The following is a 23,316-nucleotide window of genomic DNA, read 5'->3' as shown; positions in this document are numbered from 1 at the left end:
CAACTTGATCTACATCCAAAGAGCAAACAGAGGGAAAAATATGAGCACAACTTCACTAAATGACCAACTGGATCAAAAACTCAAATTAGGAAAAGAGCAAAATTAGGAGGAATGAAAAATGCAACACTTCCAGTAGGATTTACAAGGTTGGGTTTGGAACATTTTACCAGGATTCATTGCAAAGAGCCCAATTCGACCAAAGGACTGGTCCCCCAATCCTCCAAGCTCAGAGTCATTATAGAAACAAGGTCCTAAAAGTCCTACAAACACAAATAAATCAATGATAAATCCATAAACAGGAAATTAGAAAATGAAAATTCAAGAAGTGCACAGAACAAAAATTTCCACAAAAATAGAAAATCACAATAAAATGTTAGACTGAGAGGTTTTCCAGGGAATAAACTGACAGGATCCAAAAGCTTCTGGGTTATTCCTGAGAAAATTCAAATTTAAAGGTTAAATTTGAATATTTCTCTATAAAGTCTGATTAAAAGTTATCTGTTTGTGGAAATCCAGTTATGTTCTTTCACACAGACAGGTCTAAAGATGTTTTGGGATTTTTTCAAATGTTTTATATCAAAATACTCATGCAGAAAGTTTTCCCCATAGATTATATTTTAGAAGTCATAACAGACATTAACATTCATCGATATTTATATCATCCGTCCAGATCAGCAGGTTTTTTCCTACATCATAAACAGGCCAAGAAAAAACAGAAAATTATGACAAATATAAAACAACTCAGATACATTTTACTGGGCTACATCAGTGTTTGATGTGCATTAAAAACTGATCTTATCGGCCCCCCCAAAGAAAAAAATTCTGATTAATATTAATAATATTAATATGGTAAATATTTGAATAATAAAATAGTGAAAACTCTCTGAATGAAAATGATAAAAGTTTCAGATTCTCAAAGAACATGGAGATTTACATTATATTTACCTGCTGAGCAGGACCTGTGGGAGAGGTCTTTAGGTCCTTTCTCAGGTTCTCAGCAAAAACAAGCTTGTAACCTGTTGCAAACATCCCTACATGTCTTCACTGACCAGGCAGCCCGATCTGAGGGAAAGATAAATTATTCAGCAGGTATAACCGACATCGAGCCAGGACAACGAACCAGGACAAGGTGATTCTATACATCCGGTATCATCCCAGAAGATACGAGTTACAAGTTTGGAAAGTGACTTGTATATTCAGACAATGAATTCATAGTAACCTGTAAGGTTCAGGGTCATATATCCTGTAGGTTCTGGTAGAATATTGGATAAATATCTGAAACCTAACCCATGACTTTGTTCAGCTAAAGTAACCTGTAGCTCTTAGGATAGTAACCTGTATGTCAGTAACTTGTAATTTCCAAAAGTAACCTGTGGATTACGTTAAAGCAGGCCCGGTTCTAGGCATGCATATATGAGGGGGCAGGCACATTATGCTCCAGTATCTTTATTGTTGTTGATGACTCGTGTTTTCTTTATGGGATTGAGGAAACTGTGTAGTGCTGTGCAATTTTCCAGACCGGACTGGTTTTCCCCCAGTTGGGCTTCTTTTGAACACGATGGGCTGGAAATAATAGCTTTGGGAGGGTTGTTAAAATTTTGGGTACTTTCTCAACATTTAGAGGGTTTTTAGAAATTATTTATTGGAAAATTACAATAAAATAGTTGTCATTGTGAGGCAGAAAAGTAAAAAAAGCTTGTGCTTGAATGATTGGGAATTGATTTGAAGAGGCCAGGCGTCTGTTTGAGGGGGCATTGCCCCTCTTGCCCTGCGGAAAACCGACCTCGCTGTAAAGTAACCTGCAAGTTTCTGTTTAAGTTCCAGAAAAGCAAAATGAAGTTTCCAAAATGTAACCTTTAATAATTTTAAGTAACTTGTATGTAAACTGTCGGTTATAGAACAGTAACCTGTAAGCTTCAGAAATGCAACCTGTAACGTTAAAAAGTAACTTGTAACCTGAATGTATACAGCATGTTCCATGAAGATAACCTGTGAGTTTCAGGAACCTTACCTCTGAAAAAATTCAGGAATTTATTCTCGTTAATCTGTGTTTGGGAGGGGGGCATAACTTTAATGTTGGGACTCGCAGGAAAACTTTGGGAATCGCTGCTGTTGATGACATTTCTGATACTGTAACTAATAAATCTGTTAATGTTCATCATTTTGCCACCAGCCGTGTGGTTAAAACAAGTCTAAACATGTCGAATTAAGCCATCTGTAGTTTCACCTCCAGCTGAGGGATTTGCTCAAAGAATGAAGCAGCAAAACCAAAAGTGAGAGTTGAAGTTTGTGGAGAAGAACAACAGTGTTGATGCGAAGGATGAGTCCGTCGCAGTTCTTTAATCTCGGCACCAAATCAGAGATTTCCAGTGATCCTGGAGCAGATTCTGTCAGCAGGCGGTAGATAAGCACACATCCACCTCCATGTTTGTTTTCAACCCTGTAATGATCCTGGTCTAAAATGCCTCGGTTCTTCCAAACTGAGCAGCAGAATTCCCTCTGTTACTTTCTTGGATCCAAGTCATTATGTTCAGCTGCTGACTACTTCATCTGTGGACAAACGCTTCCATGAATCTTAATCTCACTTTCACAGAAACTGAAGCAAAAGCTCTTCTGTATTTCAGTAAATCAGTTTAAAATGTGCCTTTTTATCTGTTCTTCTCTGTAACACCTCCTAATATTCCCTGACAAGTCCAGACGCAGCTTAGATTAACACGTGTGGGTTCTATTATGGCTCTGGGATGTGATGTTTGAAGGAGCAGCGTGAATCTGTCCCTCCCGGTTAATGACTGTCATACAAGTTGTTTTTAGGCTCGGCTCAAAAACCCGACACGCCTTCGTCTTGCAGCCATCACTCATCGAGGATCTGCTCCGACTGGCAGCAGAAAACTATCTGCCACTGAGAGGTTCTAATCCGTCCGGCCCATTTAGCAAACAAATCTGCAGAGGATTCTGTGCCGGGGGCGTTATCGTGACAAATGCTTCTCCCTGTAGATTCTAAACATAATACCAAGGTCATATTTCCCCCACAGATCTGCTGTTTGTTTGTGGAGCAATTTGAAGACATGTCTGCTGGAGGAAAAACTGCAAAGTCAGTTTTCTCAGACAGACATCTGCCAATGCATGAAGCAACACAGCAGTGCAAACACGTCAGTATTTACTTTTCCACCAGTTTAGAGTTTAAGCTTTATTTAAAACCAAATAAAGTAGCATGGCACGTGCTTTTGCAATATTAAAATATCTTAGGTCTTTAGAAGATGATAAAATGATTGATTACCACCTCAGATGAACAACAACAACACTACATATCGTTCTGTCATTGTTAAAAAACAAAACCAATTTGCAGAAGCAGTGAGTGAAAAACCGAGGACATCGTTACTGCTTACGCAGAAATGAAAGTAGCAGCCAGGCGCTGCTGATAAAATGCATTGATGAACTGATCATCATCACTGTGACTACTTCTACAAAAGATTTTTGCATTTAGATTTGTTTTAACCCAATGCCAGGCAGAAAACACATTAGCATTGACCTTAGAGAAGCAGCTGTTGGTGTCCATCAATTGGGGGTCATAATAAGGTCATTTCTAAACTATCTGAACTTTAAAACTGAGCTCAAAGTGAAAGTGTGCAATTCTCAGATAAATGAGAAAAAGACCCAGGAACTCCATCAAAGACCCTGCAGGCCTCAGTTAGCAGGTTAGATGTTAAAATCTGCAGCCATAGAGCGCGGTTTCCTATCTTACCATGTATGCTGACAATGAAACACTGATATGCAATAGTGTTTAAAGTTTATGACATGACAGTTAGAAAAATACTGAACCAGTATGCAAGGCTGCACCTGAATGGAAGACAAGACTTCTGGGACAATGTCCTCTGGACAGATGGGACCAAAGCAGAGATGTTTAGTCAGTATCAGATTCTCATTACATGATTCACTTTATTTACACATAAATTCATATAGAACATAAATTACATGATCTGATTGCTTTTACTTAAAACCTTCAAGCAACGATTACTAATACCGGATGGATTTATTTCCATTTTGATACACAGACCTGAGCTAAATATAGAAGACCTGATAAATTCAGCAGGGGTCACTGTAACAGAAAGTGTTCTGTTTATTATACGTCAGGAATTAATTTCTACAGGAGTAATTATTGGCGCATTTGCTTGAGAGACCCGGAATGGATTTTCCTTGTTTTCCCTTGTTACTCTGGCTGTGTTTGTGTGACATTTTCCACTATGGAGTCTAAAACAGGACCACCCTGAGTGGGCAACTACTCCCACAGCAGCGGCCAGTTCAGTCACTGAGTGTCGGACCAAGGTTCCTGTCGCAAAGATGAACTGCAGTTTCTCATTAAGAAAACTGTAAATGATGATTCTTTCATGCAGCAATAAGACACTTTCTCTGCCAACTTGTTAAAAGAATTTTAAATGGGTTGGAGAGAAATTTGTTGCATAATCGAAACCATAATCTTTTAAAACCGTGGTACTGATCCGTTAACAGGCCAGTGCTTATGTCTGTGGTCCTGAACCTTGGTCGTCAGGCCACATAATGTTGCATATAAAAGTCGACCCCCAGCTGCAGCTCACCAGATTTAAATGCTTGAAATATTTGCTTATAATGTCTGCAACGTTTGCAGAAGCCGCTAAATGATGCATTTATTTGAAGGTGTTGTATTGAAGCAGAAGAACATCTTTAAGGACAGTAGGACCCAGGTTGGACCACATAACTGGACTAAATTAGAAATGTTTGACCATAATGGACAGAACCAAATACAACAAACCAGCACATAAACTTCACAACAACTGAGGGTCACGGCAGGGGAAGTTTAACAAAGTGTTTGAGGGTTAAATATGAGTCCATCTGTCTGACAGCTGATGAGACGATGTGGTCCTGAGGAGCCTCTGACTGCAAACATTTCATTTTTACCTTTATGTGAGTCAACAACATCTACCTGTTTCTCTGTGAAACTTTAAACTCTGAGTTTTTTTATCCCTCTAAGTTTGCCTCAGTCTCATCTCTGCAGTCTTCATTTGACTCGATGTCAGGTTTTGACTGCAGCTTCATGCAGCCACTCTGTATCTGCACTCACTCACAGGTTAAAAACACAATGGTTCCCTCTTTGTTCCCCTGAGACAGGAGCTTCTAGCAGAACTCATTAGTCTACTGAATAAACCAAGCACCAACATAATAGCTCATTACACAGTGAGGAATCTCCTCGACTCGCCAGGAATTCTCCAGCTCAGGGGACAAACAATAGGGCTCTGTGAGAGGAACGTCTGGGCGGGGTCCACCGGCTTTGGCCTCTGACGTCCAACCAACGCCTGGCTCTACCTCCGCACGCCCTGTTTTTCCAACCAGCACTCCCAGGTGTGCCGAAGCATCTCACGAAACCCAGCTTCAGCCCAGCGGAGGGGATTAATCACAGTGGAAGACTGATACTGAGTCAGGACGGTCAGGACCAGCTGGGGTGAACTTGACAGGGAGGTGTCCTTCAGGGCCGGAGGAGAAGCCATGTGTCCCTCCAGTTGGAGTCATTCCTGATTTGTCATCACATCCTGTCAGAGGTCAGATTATGGTAAACTGTGCAGGTATCTCTCAGCACTCAGAGATATTCAAAAACATGCAGCATTCTGACAGGCATGTGTTTCAGGATGGGAATGTTCAGAATGTGAAAAATGATCCAGAGCTTCAGAGACTAAAATTAACTCACATTCAAAAATGATGAAAGCAAACCATCTGCCGGTTTTTAATTACACACTCACATACTCAAAGATGATAAATACCTGAAAAGGTCACATTCATCTCACATTTATCTAATCGCATTATTTTCTGGTGGTATTTGATCATTGCAAAGAGAAAGACGAATCTTTGCTGGAGACGCTCCATGGATGACAGGAGCAACCCTGAAGGAGAGCAATCAGGACCAAGAGTCAACTTAAAAGAATCAAATTAGGAGTTATTGCACAGAACATCATCCAAATGTGGATTTGGCTCTCATTTCCATACAGATGTCATAAAGAAGAAATAATTTAAAGTGTTGCTGACCATAGGACCTCTGGCCGGTTCCCCAATCAAAGCAAAAGCTGCAGAAAGTGTGTTACAGTTTACTAATTAGAAGGTAAACATCTGTTTCCTCCATGTGGGTGAAGACTGAAGCAGGATCAGAATCAGCAACACCAAACTAACCTGAGATTCAAATGATTAGAGAAGAAGAGAGAAGGTTTTCCTAGAGGCAGTGCAGGGAGAGGTTAATGAAACTCAGGAGCGACTACAGTAATATTAAGGACCACAATGTCTGGAGCGGGCCAAACCCAAATATAGTTTTACCATTTACTAATCATAAACCATGCCTGATGGCTCAAAAAAAGGACACCTCAGCTTTCTGAATTACACGCAGGTAGGGGGCGCTGTATTTAACAACATCCTAAACCAGCTGATCACACATGAAATCAGCTGTTCAGACTCACAAACATTTCCCCAAAACACACAAAACAAACCATGAAACAGCTCATGCAGCAGTCCAGACAGAAGAAATAAATTCTCCTGAGATAATCTGCTCACAAGCATCAAGAATAATTAATGAAAAATAACTTTATCCTCATTATTGACATGACTGAGACAGAAATTTCCTCATAAAGCCCAAACTGTGAACTTCTTCAGGCAAACTTTGGAGCTTCACCATCCAGTCAGCAGCGTCCCTCCTCTCTGCTTCTCCTGTCACCCCCCTCACATCTGAATCCCTGAGCCTTATTCTGGTTCTGGTTGGGCTGTGGTCCAGATAGTTATCTCAGTGGTTCATTTTATACATGAAAAAACATATATAAAACATTCTTGCATATACAATAGTACAAACATTATTAGTATTTAGTTTATTTATGTCTCTATTTTCTGTTTATTTAAATTTTACTCTTTCATGCAGTAACATTAATAGTGGCACAGCGACTACATTGATGGCTTCAAGCTGTAGCTCCAGCTATTAGTGGGTCCATGGAAACCCAACAGTTTCTGTGCCGAGTAGAGTGAGGACGAGTGGAGCCGTACGGAGCCAGAACTGTCAATGCAAACTGGGCATAAGTGGATCGTGTCCATTAAAACCGTCTTGTCATCACTAAAGGTATCTCAAAGCAGATATCAGTGAGAGACTGAAGAACCAGTGACAAACTGGTCCCTACCCACAGAGCAGCATTCAGCAGAGTCTGGACCTCCACCCCACCGAACACCTGTGGGTCACCTTGGGTGGGCCGTTCATGTCAGAGTGACAAACAACCACAACGGCTTACTTAATAAATGCTGGACTAAGAACGAGATGGGATCCCACAGACGGGACAAGATTTATTTTTGCACTAATACACTTTAAGTGTATAAAGTGGTTCTGTAGGAAACCAGAATTCTCCAGATCAAACATTGTGTCTCAGGACCGGATCACTTCTACCTGAAACGTTCCTCCTCTCCAGAGAATGAACTGAAGTGACCCCTATTTTCCACCTGTCCTTTTTGTGAGGAACTAGAGGCTTTCTGAGGTGTGTTCTGTTAGTCAATCAAAACTGGGCCAGTTTTTGTTCCACAAGGATTTAATGAACTGAGGATTAAACAGATTTCAGCAGATTCAGTGTTTTAAATACATTTCTCTGCTGATGTGAATGTTTCTGAGCTGCAGGGATGGCCGGAACCGTGGAAATGTGACTGAACAGAAGAATCCACCTCCTCATTGAGCGTAGTGATACCGTCAGCGTTTGTTTTTCTCGTCTTTGTCGCTTTGTTTGTTCCCATTGCTAGGCAGGAGACAAAACTCTTGCTTGCTTTTGTTCTTCCACATCGGGCTCAATACCCAATGAAAATCCCTCTTGAGGGATACATAAGAGTTGACGGATATCAGAGATGTATGAAGGAGCTGCGATGACTCGATAAAAGACATTTCACCTCAGATTAACTCGGTATTCATTAAAGCATCAAAGCTCTGAAGTTAAACTGCTGCAGTAGCTTCTGTGACACGTGTTCATGGGTCTTAGTGACATTTTAATGACAACGGCACTATCGAAACCCTGCTGTTAGAGGAGTCTAATCTGCATGTAAACTTAGATCTGCAGAATATCTCAAACTATTTAAACGCTTGGACCCCGTCAACTTTCAGCTGAGAAAGTCCATCTGATGAAGAGTGATACGCCTTCACCTACAAGAACTGAAGTCCAGTTGTTTTTGTATTTTTTGGGGGAAAAGTGACATTTTACGTCCACCAGAGATGTTCACAAGCCATTGGGTATTGGGAAAGATGGTATATGAATTATTTGCACTTAAATACTGAACTTTTCTTAAATTGAATGGCCATTAAGGGAGTTTTTAGACTTTTTAGTTACTTTAAGGTTTTGCTTGTTTAATCTGAATATTTGGTACCAACCCAATCTTGGTCTGAGCAGCTGTCAGGTGCGGTGTAACAGAGGACCCCGGAATGCAGACGAGCAGGCAGCATGATGGTAGGTGAATAAACTGATTTAATAAATGAAACTTACTTCAGAAGGTGGTGGCAAATACAGGCATGGAAAGGGTTGGCATGAACAACAAGGACTGGCAGAAAACAAGATGACATGATCTGAAATGTTTCCGCGAGGAATAAACAGAACAGAGGTGTATACAGTGCCTTGTGAAAGTATTCGGCCCCCTTGAACTTTTCAACCTCTTTCCACATTTCAGGCTTTAAACATAAAGAGACAATATTCGAATTTTTTGTGAAGAATCAACAACAAGTGGGACACAATCGTGAAGTGGAATGAAGTTTATTGGATGTGTCAAACTTTTTTAACAAATAAATAACTGAAAAATGGGACGTGCAATATTATTCAGCCCCCTTGCGTTAATACTTTGTAGCGCCATCCTTTGCTGCAATTACAGCTGCAAGTCTCTTGGAGTTTGTCTCTATCAGTTTTGCACATCGAGAGACTGAAATTCTTGCCCATTCTTCCTTGCAAAACAGCTGGAGTTCAGTGAGGTTGGATGGAGAACAGCAGTCTTCAGCTCTTTCCACAGATTCTCGATTGGATTCAGGTCTGGACTTTGACTCGGCCATTCCAACACCTGGATACGTTTATTTGTGAACCATTCCATTGTAGATTTGGCTTTATGTTTTGGATCATTGTCTTGTTGGAAGATAAATCTCCGTCCCAGTCTCAGGTCTCTAGGAGACTCCAACAGGTTTTCTTCCAGAATGGTCCTGTATTTGGTTCCATCCATCTTCCCATCAATTTTGACCATCTTCTCTGTCCCTGCTGATGAAAAGCAGGCCCAAACCATGATGCTGCCACCACCATGTTTGACAGTGGGGATGGTGTGTTCAGGGTGATGAGCTGTGTTGCTTTTACTCCAAACATATCGTTTTGCATTGTGGCCAAACAGTTGGATTTTGGTTTCATCTGACCAGAGCACCTTCTTCCACATGTTTGGTGTGTCTCCCAGGTGGTTTGTGGCAAACTTTAAACAAGACGTTTTATGGATATCTTTGAGAAATGGCTTTCTTCTTGCCACTCTTCCATAAAGGCCAGATTTGTGCAGAGTACGACTGATTGTTGTCCTATGGACAGACTCTCCCACCTCAGCTGTAGATCTCTGAAGTTCATCCAGAGTGATCATGGACCTCTTGGCTGCATCTCTGATCAGTCTTCTCCTTGTTCGAGATGAAAGTTTAGAGGGACGGCCGGGTCTTGGTAGATTTGCAGTGGTCTGATACTCCTTCCATTTCAATATGATTGCTTGCATCCTTGGGATGTTTAAAGCTTGGGAAATCTTTTTGTATCGAAATTCGGCTTTAAACTTCTCCACGACAGTATCTCAGACCTGCCTGGTGTGTTCCTTGGTCTTCATGATGCTCTCTGCGTTTTGAACAGAACCCTGAGACTATTACAGAGCAGGTGCATTTATACGTTCAGTTCACTCAGGCCTAAACTGTATTAATCCATGGTTATATTTTAACACACAAAATCTAGAGTGAATTCACAGCCATAGGGTGAACTAATTCATGTTTATATTCGTTTTTATGAAGTACAGCTAAAAAAAAAGTTTAACTTTTCATAATGTTTCGTGTAAATTTGATTATTTACTCCATAATGGTGCGTTCACACCGAACGCGGTTTCTGCGAAAGGAGCGGCCAATTTACATGTTATCCCTATGTAGAGGCGCGTTCAGGACCGGAGTGGCGCGGCGCGGTTCGAAGGACACGGAGGGCGCGGCGCGGAAGGCGCGCCAAGCGAAGCGGGAGCGATGGACGAGTTGAAAAATCTGAACTTTTGCCTAAATCCGCGTCGCGTCAAACAATCAGGGACTGGATGTGGCTGTGACATAGGGTGAAGGACCAAAGCGGAGAAGAAACGGTTGTCAGTGAAGATGGAGGACCAGATCATAGTGGCGGTGTGCAGCAAGCCAGAGTCGTATGACTCAGAACTAATTACTTTTACCGAGACAAGTACAGAAAGGACCTGGTCTGGTTATGTTCAGGCACAAATATCTTATATTTAGGAGATGTGGACATTAAAAATCGGCTGTTTTTTTTTACTGAGCTGAGATTTATTTATTCACCGAAGACAGATGGACAGGTGTTCAGCAGCTGGGTTACAGCGCCGGTAAACCACGGTGAAGTTAGTTTAAAGTTGGATGTTCAAGCTCCGCGGAGTTAGCGGCATCTAGCTCACGGTTGATCCGATTCAGGCACTTAGATTTTCCACGATTGTTTGGTTCAGAAACTTATTGACGGTCCCTAGTGAACCACCGGGCGTCAGAAGAGGGAGCAACAGAGAGCAGCTTGCCGAAATCTGGGTGCCTGACTCGGATCGGCCGTGGACTGGATGCCGCTGGCTCCGCGGAGCTTGAGCAGCTCCTGGAGGAGGTGGTGGTACTCTCCGAACTGTTCCCATCCCTGAAGAATCTGGTGAACCCAGGGACATTGACGTCGGCGGTGTTTTTCGGCTCTCCACAGGTGAAACACCGTAATTAGGTCCGTGAAATCCATGTCCGCCATGTTCAGTTGAAACCAGCAAGCAGCAGATGGAAGCTCCTCCTATTTGATGACGCGGCGAAGCGTTGCCGCTTGTTGCCAAATGGCAACGCGGAGTTCACGCGGAATGTCAAGCGGGCAAAAGCACACAAATGAGGCAAAAAATTTGCAGAATCCGCGTTTGGTGTGAACGCACCATAACAGTGTAGTATTTGCAGTCTGGTTTGCCAGCTGTTTTTAACTGTATTTGCTTTCCAACAGAAACTGCATCTTCATTCAGAAAAATCCTTATAAAGCTGCTCTCAGTCACATATTCCTGTTGCTGCTGTCAGTAAAGCTGAACTTCAGTATTGATCATTGTCACTACAACTCTGAATGAGATTCTGAACACATCTGGGCACAAAGACGTGGTCAGCACTGTTATATTGGCTTTAATTGTACATATGATGGTAAAACTGGTCGCATGTTTAAGCGTTTTTGTTTCCTTCTTTAAGTCAGTCTCCTCCTTTTTATTTCCAGTGTGACGAGACGGGGTGCACCAGATCCAGGTGTGCAGGTCTAACTTGCCATAAGCTCCCAGTTTGATGGTGAAGGCTCAGGGCTTTGATTTGTATAAATAAAGTAAAAGTGAGGCGGCCAGGTATGCATCATTCTTCCTTGCTCACAGTCACTGTTGTGTACTAATTGAGGCCCCTACTTGTGCAGGAGTTTACTGTAACATGAGCTGTGAGTAAGAGCATAAAAACCTCTGAAATCTCTGCTGAATTGGAAGATTACCTCAGCTCTTAACTGCCATCTGATCTGGTTAGGAAAGCTGATATTTTGTCTCTACATTGCACATTCCTGTCATATTTCCTGAAAGCTTTGCCTGGTTTCTACAAATGTCTGTCAGTCCCATTCAACAGCAATCTCAGCACCGGCACAGACACTGCAGCTGCACCAGCGCTCTGCGACGGGTCTGTATCTGTGATCCGGCTAAATTACAGGGAAATACCCACAGGTTGTGGCGTCTGCACAGAAATGTGGAACAAGAATAAAAAAAAAAAAAACAAGAACATCTCCCTCCCTCTCCGCCCTGCAGAAAACTTAAATAAAAATAGTTTATTTATATGTGAACATTATCTCCCTCTGTGAAAACAGGGAGCCCCCATCACACCGAGGTGATATCATCTCATCCTTGTTTTTAAGCTTTATCTCCAAGATTAAACTGGGCTATCTGGGCTTGTTTAGCCTGGTCGTCAACCATAGTTTTTAAAACATAATTTTATATGTAAAAACTGGATTATCTCTTTAAAGAGAAGCTTTCCACATAGTTAAACTGTAGTTTTTGTCTTTAAACTTTGACCTAGATAATGAGGAAACTCTAAATATATTAAAGCAAAGGAGATGTCACACCGTGTGAAAGAGTCATACTATTATAATAATAATAGTACTATTTTAAAACAAAAAATGATTACATTTAACAGTTAAATAGAGGTGACATGTTGAGATGTCTCTAGCATTCTATGTAAGAGAGAGCTTTGCTAAATGTCTCTTTGTGAATCCCCAGAGAATGTGGACCATTACTTTTTAACTCAGAGATGTCCAAAAGTAACCCTTTGTAAACCCAGCATGTCCCATTCAGAGGCCGAACTTTCAAAAGGATAAAAGAACTATTTTGCAGCATCTAAACTTCCTGTTATCTGCTAAAAGTGTTGCTCTCTCTCTGTTCTCTTGCAGCCTGAAGGAATCGGGTTCATGTAGCTTCTTAAATCTCTGCTTTGTCTGTATTAATCTCTTAACACTTAGCAGTTACTGAAAGTTTTCTTTCCTCAGTAACGGAGTTATGGAATATTGTTGTGAGCGCGATCTGGTAGCACTAAGGCATGGTGGGTTCACTGATCGGAATAGGATTGGTTTTGCTAAATTTGTAGGTCACCTGTCCGGACCGATCAAGCTGAAAATGGCTTCATTCTGGTCACTAGCCAAATTCTCAATCCAGTTTTAATATTGACTGTTTTGCTGAGTTGACCAATCTGTCCAACAGCTGAGGCTTGGTCCAAACTGGGTCATCCATAGGGCAATGATTTCAAACCCTGCAGCTAATTTACAACAGAATGACTGAAAAGGAAATAATCAAGGATGCTGCAAAGGTCCAGTCAAAGTTCAGACCTCAACCTAACTGAAACCGTCTGTAGGAAACAAATGAACTGAACATGAGAAAGGAGCCTGTTCCAGACAGTGTAGGTGTTAATTTTCTGTTGTTTTGGAAACGTCTGCAGCTTTTTGCAGCTTTGTGGCCTGAACTACATTTTCATGCTTTCTTCCTTTTCTAAATCCAGCAGGGAGCCTGAAAAATATGAGTTTTAGTTGCATTGTTTGTTCGTGTTTATACGAATGTCTGTCTCAGGCTGAGAGGTGCCAAAAAACAGGGTTGTGATCTGTAATTAGGCAGCCGCTGGCATTCAGACTCAGACTCAGTGTTTACTCTCTGTGCTGCTGCATTGCTCCATCGCCTCTGGTGCTCAGCTCCTGTGGCTGCATGTGTAGCTCTGATAGTGTCGCTCTGCCCCGCTGCTGAAGAATACGCCGTCTTCCTCGATGCTTCGCTTCTATCTGTGCGAAACTAAACAAGATTGTGTGCACCTGCAGCCGAGATCATGAAGCTGTTCCCAAACAAAACTCCAACTCTGTCAACAGAGAGCGACTGAGAGGGAAAGCAGCCCAAACACAGAGTGAGATTATCACAGTCAAAAGTGAACTTCAGTCTATTCTGATGTGTCACTCAGCAGCGAGCGTTATTACATAATAACATGATGTTGCTGTGTACTGCCAGTCAAAGAGTTAAAATAATCTGGCCAATAAGATTCAAAAAGAACAGAAGTTACTCAAAACTGTTGCTTTGCTCTATGGATCAAAATAGCTATAAATAATATTACAGATGACTGTGTTTTAACTAAATTGATCCAAATGTTGGATTATTGTTTCTTTTCTAACTAAAAATGATTGTGTTTTTTTCTAGAGTCGATACTGAAATATTTTTAAGGTTATTATACATGGTCTGGCCTCTGGTTGTATGGGGCCCTAGGCAGAATTAGGTGTGGGGCCCCTCTTCCTGTGAAGAGCATCACCGCCAGAAACAACATTTTAATCCAGATTGGGTTGAATCTGGGAGAGGGGTCATGTTTATCAGCTCAGTTTAAAAGCAATCAGGGATATTTGGTTATTTTATGTATGTCTGATTTATGATGTATTTGCAAACAAACCGAAGCTCAAACACAAAGAAAAGATTAAACTCGTTGCATCAGATTTTAACTATGGTGACAACAATCAAACCATGAAGATTATCCTTTCACTTTTACAACATAAACTTGAGATATCCTTAAAAATAGTAAATTTTAAAGAATCTAAAATCTTTTCATTTATCCCCGCTGTATACATCAAATCAAATGTAATAGCAGGCTATTCTCATTCTCAAGACACAAAACCTTTTGGATCTCTGGTCTGCGTTAAATTCCAGCATTTATGGGAGGCCCCTAAAGGTTTGGGGGCCCTAAGCTGTGGCCTAGTTTGCTTATGCTTTGGCCCAGCTGTGTGTATATACACTCTTCATTAAGTTCATTCTTTAATGATTCATTTGAACCTTTGAAGTGATTTTAAAAACACAAGTTTGCTGCACAAGCTTGAAAATATTGTATATAATCACAGGATCAAAATTATACAATAAGATTTTGTTAGAAATCTCTTAACAAGTTGGACCGATTCCTTTTTGTATCCACCAACAAGCTTCTGCCATCCTTTTGGCTGTTATTTTAGCACTCTGCTTGGCAGAACTGGGGGTGTACATTTAAATTGTTTTGGAGTTTTTCCCTGGCACTGAGCCGGCTTTTGACCGATACATTTTCAACAGGGTTGAGGCTGAAGGTTGGGAAACCGATTCCAGAAACTTGTTTTAATCTCCTTCGTCTATTCCAAAACCAGATTGGATCTATGTTTAGGATCATTGTATCATTGTCTGGTTGGATCACCCAACTGTGCCCAGGTTTCAACCATCTAGCGGCAGATCTGAGGTGAAATACACCGTACCACTGGCTGTAAAACAAACACAACATGATGCTACCACCACCATGCGTTACAGGTGGTTCTGTGTTCTCAAGTTTGAAAGCCTCACATTGACTCCTCCAAACAAACTTCTTGTCTTTGTGTCCAAACAGCTCAATCTCTGTCTCGTCTCATCAAACTTCTTAACAGAGGTGCATTGGCTCGTCCGTGTGAGCAGCTGCAGATCTCATTCCTTCCTCATCCTCACCTCCTTTCTGTTAAAGTGTGTGAACCATGGTTAAATGTTTCTGACTTCACTCCCACCACTACAAGTCCACTACAGGGGTCTGAAACCCGCCACGCCCACCTTTATAAGGGCTATTAGGGAACCCATTCAAGCCTTGATGACCCTTCTTAAAGTGGCATGACCTCAGCATTGTATGGGAGGTCTGACCAAAATCAGCCTGTGGTCTTCTGTCTGATCCAGTCTGACTTTTCAAACCATCCTGGAGGAAGGCAGGATGGTCTAATATGGAGGAAACTGAAGTTGTTCAAAGCATCTCAAAAGTTCAGAAAAATCTGATTATTTTACTAACCAGGTGACTGAAATCTGTTGAGCCTTGTCCAGGTAGAACAGTTGCAACATCTGCACCCTCACAGCTGGATGATGACCTCTGGGGACTGGATTATCTGTGACGCTTTGACATGACCGAAGATCAAAAAACTAAAAGTTGCTTATCACTCAAATGGTTTCTGTTTGGGCCTGAAATAAAGGAAGATGTACACAGAGCTGGTTTAATGGCTGTAATAAAGTTCAGGATGAAAGAAGCACATGCTATCTTATCACTTTCTGCACCAAAATATTACTCTTCTTGATAAGAATCCAAAATAAACTTACTTCTTGTAAAGTGTAGACACTGTCCAGCTTGTTCCATAACAATCAGGTTGTTTCCACTGATGTCGTGATCACAAAGAGCATCTATTTCCAGAAGGATATCAGTGTACAAACATTAAACAACACAGAGCCAATTCTTAAAGCTGCAGCACCCGTCACACAGGTACACTAACGCACTGAGACCCATTTATGTCCCTTAATTCAGGAGTTTCAATCATCTCTATGGCTACAGGTAAAATAAATCCAGGACCTCGGAAGGCATGCTGCTTCTTCAAACATCTGTGAAGCATGGGCCACTTTCAGGAGCTCAGTGAATTCTACCATGTTAGAATGCCATCTGGGTCCAGTCACTACTAAATATTCCACAGTCTGTTGGGAACAACAGTAAACTATGAGTTGGTGAGTCAAATGCATGTTGAGGTGCACAGTGTACACCAGTCTGCAACGTTCTGCACAGTCAAGAGCTACAGCTGACTCCAAACTCGATGTTTTGCTCGAGAACAGCATGAAAGAGCTTCATGGAATAGATTTTCATGGCCGAGCAGCTGCATCCAAGCATAACATCACCAAGGCACGTGGATGAGTGAGTTTGGTGCTGAGGAGTCCTGACCTCAACCCAACAGAACACCTTTGGGATGAATTCGAGCGGAGACTGCGAGCCAGCCCTTTTCATCCACCAACAGTAGATGACCTCACAAATAGTCTTCTGGAGGAATGGTGAAGACATTCTCATACATCAGTGGTGTCCACAGTTAGTCATCAAGGGTCTGTGTCCTCCAGGTTACAAGGCCTTTCCCTGGGTCAACTCCAGGTCATTACAGTTCAGGTGTGTAAAGACAAGTCAGTCAACACGAGTGTTGTCCCGATACTAAAACTTCGTACTCGATACTGAAACTAAGAAAAGTTGTTGAAACTTGATGCCATTTTTGACACCGCAGCAACATTTTTTGAAGACACAGGAAATAGTATAATTACATGACAATATTTGCTTTAATTAGAGGAAAACCGTTTTTAGTTTGTAAAAAGTTTAGTTTGCTTCCACTTGTCTGTTAATTTAATCTGGAGACACTGAGGGACAAACAAAGGATTATCATTACTAATTGTATTTTAAAGCGTAATCATAGATATGGTCCATATAAATGTATTCTGCAGCAGCTCTGTTCGATTTGTATTTCTGATGATTATGCATCAGATTTTCTTTGGTGATTGACTACAGTCAGCAGGGTAGGTAGGTACTGGTTCTGACTAGTTTCAGCCTGAAAGTCCAACACATCAACTTTGGTCTGGGCCCTTAGGAAATTATAAATTACTCTAGTAATAAACTAGGCTGTAACAGAGCCAAACTCATGTGTTTATTTTGAATGTCCAAGCTCAAGCCTCTTCCTGTTTCTCCTCTAAGTTTTTAAATACTGAATTCTGCAGAGCTCTACCCAGAGATGACATGATGCATTATGACCGCCCCAATTGGCCCAGAATAATCTCATTAGTATTAGAACCAAGCATTTTGGTACATTATTATATTTCAAGAGAAATGCAAATGATTCATTTGGCCAGTTCCTTGATGCACAAGTTGGTAAATGTTGAAGCTTACAAAGAGCATTGGGGAAATGTTGAGGAACGAAAACAAGAAGTGGGAAAACAATCGATAGCAATTAACAGCAACAGCGCAGTAATTTCTTGTCCTGATATCCTGCAGGCCTAATTGATAGAAAAGAAGCATCTGAGCAAAATAGACTGGCTGCTATGATGACTCACTTCTTTTCTGGGGAACACGAGGATAGAGCCCATAGAATCACTCTTTTTCCTCAGACAGGCAGACAGAAACACACAAGATCTTAAAATTTACTTGAAAAGCAGTAAGTTCAAAAGGCCTCGCGTCTAAATGTTTACGTCCATGAACTGTTTAACAACCTTCTGTTCCAGTGTTCCAGGCAGAGAGAATGGAAGTCTACCAGAAAAAACTCCCATCACAGTGATGGACACACTGGGTGACAACAAACAAAACCTTCTGATCTATAAATTTAATGTCTTGAAAAACACATAACATTTTCTGCATATTTTCCAGGGGCTGAATCTAGAGTGAGACACATTGTTACAGTAAGATAAAATCTAAATAAACCCAAAACTTAAACTGTGATTGTGTGAAAATCTTGAAAAGAATAAAAAAACAACTGAGGTGAAGTTCAACTTTATTTGAGCAGTTTAAACATGAAGTAATGTTTTTGCTGGAAAGTGTTGGCTGAGCTATGGAACTCACAACAGAGCTGGGTTTCCTTTCACCAAAGGTTATTGGAAAATGACCAAAATAGCAACAAAACCTAAAGTAGCATCAACATGCTCCAATACGCACAGCTACACCTAATTATAGATTTACAAACAGAGCAGGATTCTCCAGCCTCACCCATAGCTGTAGCTAAAGTTATCCAGCTTGTTTAACTGGTAATAAATAGCAGCCTTACAGATGTGCTTAGTGTGTATTTAACTTTAAGTTCAGGTCAGACAGTCAGTCAGTCATTTTCTACCGCTTATTCCAAAGTGGGTCGTGGGGAAGCTGGTGCCTATCTCCAGCAGTCTATGGGTGAGAGGCAGGGTCACCCTGGACAGGTCGCCAGTCTATTGCAGGGCAAGTTCAGATCAGAAGCATTATATTTATTTTCCTTCACTTCAAAATTAAAAAACTTAACCAGCGTCAATAAAGAAATGAAAAATGTTAAGCAACAAGCTTATGTTTGTCCTCATAAGCTTTGACCTCAATTTTAATTTTCTAACTATTTTCTTTTTAAACTAGGGCTGCACGGTGGCGCAGTTGGTAGCACTGTTGCCTTGCAGCAAGAAGGTCCTGGGTTCGATTCCCAGCCTGGGGTCTTTCTGCATGGAGTTTGCATGTTCTCCCCGTGCATGCGTGGGTTCTCACCGGGTACTCCGGCTTCCTCCCACAGTCCAAAGACATGCCTGTTAGGTTAATTGGTCTCTAAATTGCCCTTAGGTGTATGAATGTGTGTGTGCATGGTTGTTTGTGTGTTGCCCTGCGATGGACTGGCGACTTGTCCAGGGTGTACCCTGCCTCTCGCCCATAGACTGCTGGAGATAGGCACCAGCTGCCCCACGACCCACTATGGAATAAGCGGTAGAAATGACTGAGTTTTTAACTAAGCCCATAAAAAGGTTTTAATTGGCCTGATTGGCCTTTGTAACCCCACCTCCAAGCTGTGATGTAATCTAAAAGCCATTAACCCCTTAAAGCCTGAATTTATATCCTATTGCACAAAAAATATTTTACGTGTTTTTTTATGTTGTTCGGGTGTTAAATTAATTAGAGATTATTGATTTGATTAATTAATATGAACATTGTGCCCAACATTAGTGTAAATTTTAATACGGTGCTAATTAGTGACACTAGGCACTTTAGGTAATAAAAAAAACTCAGTGTGTTTATTATTTTATTGATGTGGAATTAATGCTATTGCTCAAACAAGACTAGAACTGAGTCAAAATAAATGTTTTTGAACAACCATTCATTTCTCCTCATTACAGTGTTTGAAATACAAGTAAATACTGAAAAATCCCTTTACTGTACTTTTCAACCCGAATTGTAAGGTATGTACGTCATTATTTATTCATCATTATTTGTACTTTTTTTATTGTAAAGTAATCATTTAATTCAAAGTTATATACTGGAAATACATTCACAGAACTTACCATTTCTAAATTTATATCCAAATAATACATATTGCTAATTAATTCTAGTATTACTCATTTCCATTCCTTAATTGCTTAGTGTCGCAAAAAGGCTTCAAACCCAAAATAGAAATAACTTTAGAATTCTGGTCAGATGTTTTCTATTCTGATATATCCGTTTTAGAAGACATCAGTAAGCCTATATATATTTTATTGCACAACCTAGCTCAGAGTTTTTTCAGCCAAATTCCATGCAGTCTACTTATTGCACACTTTCTCTTCCATAAACCAGGTGAAGTTCACACTCCGACCACTAGATGATTACGCAGCACTTCTTGTAAGATTTTTTGTGGCACTGGTGGCCATTATATTTTGGTATTTTTATTCATTCATTTATTAAATTTATATAGTGCTTTAAAACAACCGGCTAAGGTGACCAAAGCAGTTAACAGTAAGATCACAAAAACAGTGAGAATCAAAAAAATATAACCATAAAATCAGACAACAGGAAAATATAATTCTAGATAAAATGTCACCATACTACTTGATATTAAAAGCCAGCCTCAAAAAAATAAGTCTTAAGCTTAGGTTTAAAGATGCCCGGGTCAGTGGTGGGCGAAGGTCTAAAGGAAGTTTGTTCAGGGTGCTGCCACTGAAAATGCCTGGTCACCCAATGCTTCAGTCTATTCCTTGGAACATCTAATAAAAGTCGATTTGATGACCTCACGGATCTGCCATGTTCAGAAAGATGTAGAAGTTTATATAAATAAGGTGGGGCCAATCCATTAAGAGCTTTAAATAAACAATACACCTTTAAAATAAATTCTAAAAATCACAGGAACCCAGTGTGAAGAGCATAAGACAGAGGTGATGTGCTCAAGTCTAGAGTTGTTGGTTAAAAGACGGTCTGCCATGTTCTGGACAAGTTGAAGACATTTAAGGTAAGACTAAAAGACACCGATATGGAGTTCATTGCAGTAATCGAGTCTAGCCATAATAAAAGCATAAAAAAAGTTTTAGTTTGGCCAGAAGAAGCTGATGGTAAAAACATGATTTTACCACAGTCACTTTGTTTACTGAATTTAAACTCCTGATCAAATATCACCCTGGGTTTCTAACAGTGTTATTTATTTTAAAACGCAAAGCATGACATCTATACTGGCATTGTCACCAAATAAAATACATTGGTCTTTGTTCATTTAATTTGCTCATTTCAAAAGTAGACGGACACGAAGTGGGGTGGAAAGAGGTGAGACATGCAGCACAGACCTCCGTGGTTAGGACTGATGCACCGAGGACTAAGGCCTTGTTATATGGGTCGTGCGCTCTACAACTACTCCACGCTCTCAAGGGACTTGGGAAGGAGGTTAAATTAGTTTTACAACAAATTAAGAACAACTGGTATGTTAGCTGTTAGCGGTTTTAGCTAATAAAGGAAAGCTTGTTCACCACTTCGTTAAAGCTAAACATGCACATTTAATCACCATTAATTTACATATTAATGTACGTATTAGCATTGGCGGCGCATTATGGCCGATCTGTTTTTAAAACATTATATTAGTGGTTGCAGATTTATTTTTCATTAACAGAAATGTGACCCTACAAAGCATCCTTCAAAAGCATTCATACCCCTTTAACATTTTGTCTTGTTACAACAGATTTTAATGTATTTTATTAGGATTTTCTGTGATAGACAAACTCAAAGTAGAGCCTAATCATGAAAAGAAAGAAAAATGATACTTGGTTTTCACAATACCCTGAAAAAACTGGCATGCATCTGTACACAGCTCCCCGATTCAGAACTTTGTAGAACCACCTTTGGCTGCACGTCTTTTAGGGTCTCCACCAGCTTTGAACATCTACAGACTGACGTTTTTGCAAAACAGCTCAAGCTCAGATAAAGTGCATGAGAACATCTGTAAACGTTAGTTTTCAAGTCTTCCCACACATTCTTAGTTAGCGTAGGTCTGGACTTTGACTAGGCCATTCTAACATGAATCTGCTTTGATCTAAACCATCCATTGTATCTCAGGGTGTAAGTTTAGGGTAGTTGTCCTGCTGGAAGGTGAACTTCCACCACAGTCTTGAGGTCCTCTGCAGCCTCTGACAGGTTTCTTTCCAGCTCCAGCATCTAGCTTTCTAGTTCCATCCATCTTCACATCAACTCTGACCAACTTCTCTGTCCCTGATGGAGAAAAGCATCCCTACAGCATGATGCTACCACCACAGAGTTTTATTGTGGGAATGGTGTGTTCTGTGTTAGTCTTCTGCTACAAAGTTTTCTGCATGTAGGGCAGAAAATTCATCTGATCAAAGCATCTTCTGTGCGGTGTTTCCTACAAGGCGTCTGCCAACTGCAAACAGGAATTCTTCTGGTTTTCTTTCATCAACAATATATTCTTGCTAGTCCTCCATAAAGGCAGATTTATGGAGTGCTTGTGTAGCAGTTGCCCCGTTGACAGATCCTCCTACCTGAGCTGTGGATCTCTGCAGTTCCTCCTGAGTTCCCACAGCCCACCCAGCTGCTTCTCTGATTAATGTTCTCCTTGTCCAGCCTGTTAGTCTAGGCGGATGTCCATGTCTTGGTCGGTCTGCAGGTGGTCCATCCTCTCTACATGTTCAGATGATGGGTTGAACAGAACTCTGGGAGGTGCTCCAAGCTCAGGATATTGTTGTAGAACCTAAACCGACTTTAAACCTCTCCCTGACCTGTCTGCTGTGGTCTTCATGATGCGGTTTGTTCTCTAATGTTCTCTAGAGAACCTCTGAGGCCAGAAACAGAGCAGCTTCTTTTAGACACCTAGTAATTACACACAACTGGACTCTGATTACTAGTTAGATGACTTCTGAAGACATTTGGTTGCACTGAAATCTATTTCAGGGTACCACAATAAAGGGGTTAAATATGAAAACACATCACAGTTTTTTTAGATTTTTAGTTGAAAAATAAATAATTGTGAATACGAATAATTTTTCTTCCATTTCACAGTAAAGCTCTACTCAGTGTTGATCTGTCACATAAAGTCCCAATTAAAACCCAATGAATGAAACAAAAACGGAAAAAGGTCAAAGGGTATGAACACTTTTGCAACAGAGTCTTTATATATAGTTGGTTGGTCGGTCGGTCGGTCGGTCGGTCGGTCGGTCGGTCGGTCGGTCGGTCGGTCGGTCGGGTGGATGGATGGATGGATGGATGGGTGGATGGATGGGTGGGTGGGTGGTTGGGTGGGTGGGTGGATGGATGGATGGATGGGTGGGTGGATGGATGGATGGATGGATGGATGGATTGTTGGATGGATGGATGGATGGATGGATGGATGGATGGATGGATGGATGGATGGATGGATGGATGGATGGATGGGTGGGTGGATGGATGGATGGATGGATGGGTGGGTGGATGGATGGATGAATGGATGGATGGATTGTTGGATGGATGGATGGATGGGTGGGTGGGTGGATGGATGGATGGATGGGTGGGTGGGTGGGTGGCTGGATGGATGGAAATGGTCTATGTTTGGAGTTGTTTTGCTATTTAGACAACCCAGTTTACCAAATGTACCAGATTCTAGAATTGCGCCGCTCAAGGTGGCAGCAGGTTTGTTACTTTTGATTCTGATTTATTCTCTTTTGGGAACTCTTCCTCTTGTAGTGGATACAGTTGATTTTTTTTTTTTTTGGACGACTGTCGGATGCTGTGCAGCTTGGAGGATTTTTCCTAATACTTTCTATTTTTGGACA

At 41.1% G+C, this 23,316-nt stretch overlaps 1 long non-coding RNA gene across 1 annotated transcript in view; it reads right to left on the bottom strand.

The window, feature by feature from the left end:
- Window positions 1-147: 147 nt before the first annotated feature.
- Window positions 148-23,316, bottom strand: part of LOC124879645 — a 56,291-nt gene continuing 33,122 nt past the window's right edge. Inside the window, exons 3-6 of the long non-coding RNA XR_007041072.1 lie at window positions 15,904-15,984; window positions 15,602-15,768; window positions 946-1,062; window positions 148-260 (exon numbers count right to left, since the gene is read on the bottom strand). This is a non-coding gene — a long non-coding RNA (uncharacterized LOC124879645). The remainder of the gene's footprint in view (window positions 261-945; window positions 1,063-15,601; window positions 15,769-15,903; window positions 15,985-23,316) is intronic.

Source organism: Girardinichthys multiradiatus, chromosome 13, assembly GCF_021462225.1.
Source record: "Girardinichthys multiradiatus isolate DD_20200921_A chromosome 13, DD_fGirMul_XY1, whole genome shotgun sequence".
Taxonomy (NCBI): Eukaryota; Metazoa; Chordata; class Actinopteri; order Cyprinodontiformes; family Goodeidae; genus Girardinichthys; species Girardinichthys multiradiatus.
The sequence above is the reverse complement of the archived record's forward strand: the minus strand, read 5'-3'. Positions and strand labels throughout refer to the sequence as shown.